Raw genomic sequence first — 3516 nt, forward strand, 5'->3', positions numbered from 1 at the left:
TTATAAACCTTTTAAGACAAGCTACTGACTTGGTACTATTTGACTTAGGTTGAGGACTTTTGGACCGATTACTTGCACACTTTCCCGACTCTACATTACTACTATTTTACCGCTACTTATCATTGTGAGTTATAGCATTCCCTTTTTACTTTAACTTATTTTGGGAACTGAGAATACATGCGGATTTTATGTTTTACATACTAGGCACGAGTACTTAAACTTATATATGTGTGGGTTATACAACGGCAAAAACATTCCCTTTAGCTCGGTAACGTTTAATCATTGGTTTTTGAACCGTGAACGCGAATCTTAGATATGGATCCATAGGGTTTGACATCCCCACTCGGGCTAGTCGCGCTAGCATTTAACGAGTGTTTAATACTTCGAGGTTATACGCACTTGCCATGTGCACTTTCAGGGGGTACATAAACGTTAAGTTAGTTACCGGGTGCCCGCGGTTAAGCATATACTTTTACATACTTTTGAACGCTCGTTGTAGCACTGAAATCTCGTGGCCTACTTACATTACTGTTATACTTAAACTATAGCTCACCAACCTTTGTGTTGACCTTTTTAAGCGTGTATTTCTCAGGTGCTTGAAGTCGCTTCCGCTATCATACTAGTCGTGCTGTAGAACCCGCTGCTTAGAGTTGTTATCGCATGACTACTTATCTTGCATTCAAACTTATGTACTTTTGGGAACTATGTCATGTAACGACCTTTGTGGTCACGTACACTTATTTAATGCTTCTACTTAGTGAAGCTTACTTTTGGATTGTAAAACATTCGACGTTTGTTCTGACGTCACTTTTTTAATGAATGCAAACTCTGTTTTGAAAACGCATATAGTACTTAACCTTGTAATGATCCTGTTGATGATGGTCCGTACATGATGATTTAGTACGGGGCGTCACATTTGGTATCAGAGCGTTGGTTGTAGGGAATTAGGATGCATTAGTGAGTCTAAGACCGACCCGAGTAGGATTCACTAATAGGACTAATCTACAACTTGCTAGTTTACTTGTTTCCGCTGTGTTTACTACATGTTGCTGCTTACCTTTACTGCTATATGCCGTATGTTACTACATGTTTTCACTACTGCATGCTATTATTTGCTTTCGATTGCATGCTACTTTCATACGATTTGCTGTTATTGCCATGCTAGTTACTGTTATACATGATTTAAACTAATGGCCAATTATTTGCGTGCTTTATGACTTACTGACATGGAAAAATTTATTTTTCCTTGCTCAGATGTCGGACATTCCACCTGCTGGCATTCCGGGCAGTACAGGCTCAGACCCCGTTGTCCCACCTACTGCTATACCTGCTGCTGCTGCTGCTGCTGCCGATATTTCGGCCCCGACACCCCCTGGCGATCCCGGCGCTTCCACTTCCGGAGCTAGCTCTAGTGCACCTGCCCCAGCGTCTTCTTCCAGACCCCCGAGGCAACTGGCTCGCATTGGTGGTATGGAGATCCCCGCGGAGTTCGGGGAGGGCCCTTTTCGTAATCACTGGCGCACTCCCTGCCGACGCACTCCCGACGGATACCTAGCAGTGATTACGCCAGGCCGACACCGACAGATGTTGGCCGCCTTCGGATATCCAGTTGAGCCACCCGTGTCACCACCACATGATTCAGACGACGGGTCTTCCACCGATGCTCCCTCAGACGACACCACATCTGATGACTCCAGTGATGAGGAGGATCCCGCTGACAGACCAATTCAGGCACCCTCTACCCCGCCGAAGAAGCGATATCGCTTCGCTGGCATTATTCCGGGTCGTACTATCACTGACGCTTTTGGTCGGCGTCGGAGGATTACTGCTCGTAAACGGCTGGTGCCGTACCCTGCTGACCCACTGATATTACCATCTCCACCCAGAGCCGGACCATCTACTTCAGCACCACCAGCACCACCTGCACCGCCAGCACCACCTGCCCCACCATCTTCCTCTAATGAGGGACTGAGGCGGGAGATTGAGATTCTTCAGGCCCGAGTTACTGAGCTTGAGGAGCAGTTGGCTCAGGTCTTGGACATCTTGCACCCACCATCACCGTAGGACTTTGTATTAGATTCTGTATTGTAATCTCTTTTGGAATTTCATATTTCACTTATGTATCGTACGAACTTATTGTAATGTATGGAACTTATTATCTTTAATGAATGGAAATTTGTGTTGTTTACTTTTTGCACAAGTGTTCTATTTACATTATCATGGTTTTGTGGTACTTATATCTGCTTGCGTTACTTAATCAACATGTGTTGTGCTGTTTTCATGTTGATTGTTATACACTATATTATTATTAATTGCATACTGGATTTTGACTTGAGTAAAAAAAAAAATGTTTGTTTAGAACATCATGGCCAACGGGAGATCAACCCCTACCGCAGCACAAATTGAAGAAATGATTAACGAGCGTGTTGCTGCTGCTCTAGCTGAAAGGCAACCCCAAGCTCCACCACCACCACCACCGGTTGTTCCACCCGTCCAAATTGGGTGTACATATAAGGAATTCCAAAGCTGTAAACCGCACTACTTCAGTGGCACTGAGGGACCAGTCGGTCTCACAAGATGGTTCGAAAAGTTAGAATCGGTATTCAGGGTTAGCAATTGCTCTGAGGCTAACAAAACGAAATTTGCATCTTGCACGCTTTCCGATGGCGCGCTTACATGGTGGAATACCATGGCCCAAGCGCAAGGAATTGATGAGGCGTATGCTACGCCTTGGGAAGAATTTAAATCTGCTATGATCGAGGAATACTGTCCGAGGACCGAAATCCAAAAGATGGAAATTGAATTTATGCAATTAAAGACCGTAGGGAACGACCTTAACAGTTACAATCGTAGGTTTTTGGAGTTGGCTCTTATGTGCCCGACCATGGTCACCCCCGAATTTAAGCGCTTGGAAAAATACTTCTCGGGACTTCCTAAGTCCATCAAGGGCAATGTTACCTCATCCAAGCCACCAAGTGTTCCCGAAGCAATGCGCATGGCGCATACTCTCTTGAATCAAATCATCCTTGACGAGCCGGAGAAGGCTAAGTTTGAAACTGGTAGTGGCGAGAAGAGGAAATGGGACAACAACCACAACAACAACAACCGAGGTAGAAACTATGATCAAAACCCGACAAAGCGACATGAAGGTTTCAGGCAAAACAACAACAACACCAACCCCAACAACAACAACAGCTCCAACCCGAACTACAAAGGAACTTTACCACAATGCAAGAGGTGTTATAAGCACCACACCGGGTATTGCAATGTTGTCTGTGAGAAATGCCAACGGACTGGGCATGTTGGTAAGGATTGTAAGGTTACTACTTTGAACGTGAAGCCGAACCACAACAACAATGGGCCTAGGAAATGTTATGAGTGTGGAAAGACGGGCCATTTCAGGAACGAGTGCCCAAACAAGCGTAAATATGGAGGACCACCACGTGCTAGAGCCTTCAATGTTAATGCAAGGGACGCACGCGACAACCCCGACTTGGTGACAGGTATATTCAAAAT

This window comes from Rutidosis leptorrhynchoides, chromosome 6 (genome assembly GCF_046630445.1).
Source record: "Rutidosis leptorrhynchoides isolate AG116_Rl617_1_P2 chromosome 6, CSIRO_AGI_Rlap_v1, whole genome shotgun sequence".
NCBI lineage: Eukaryota > Viridiplantae > Streptophyta > Magnoliopsida > Asterales > Asteraceae > Rutidosis > Rutidosis leptorrhynchoides.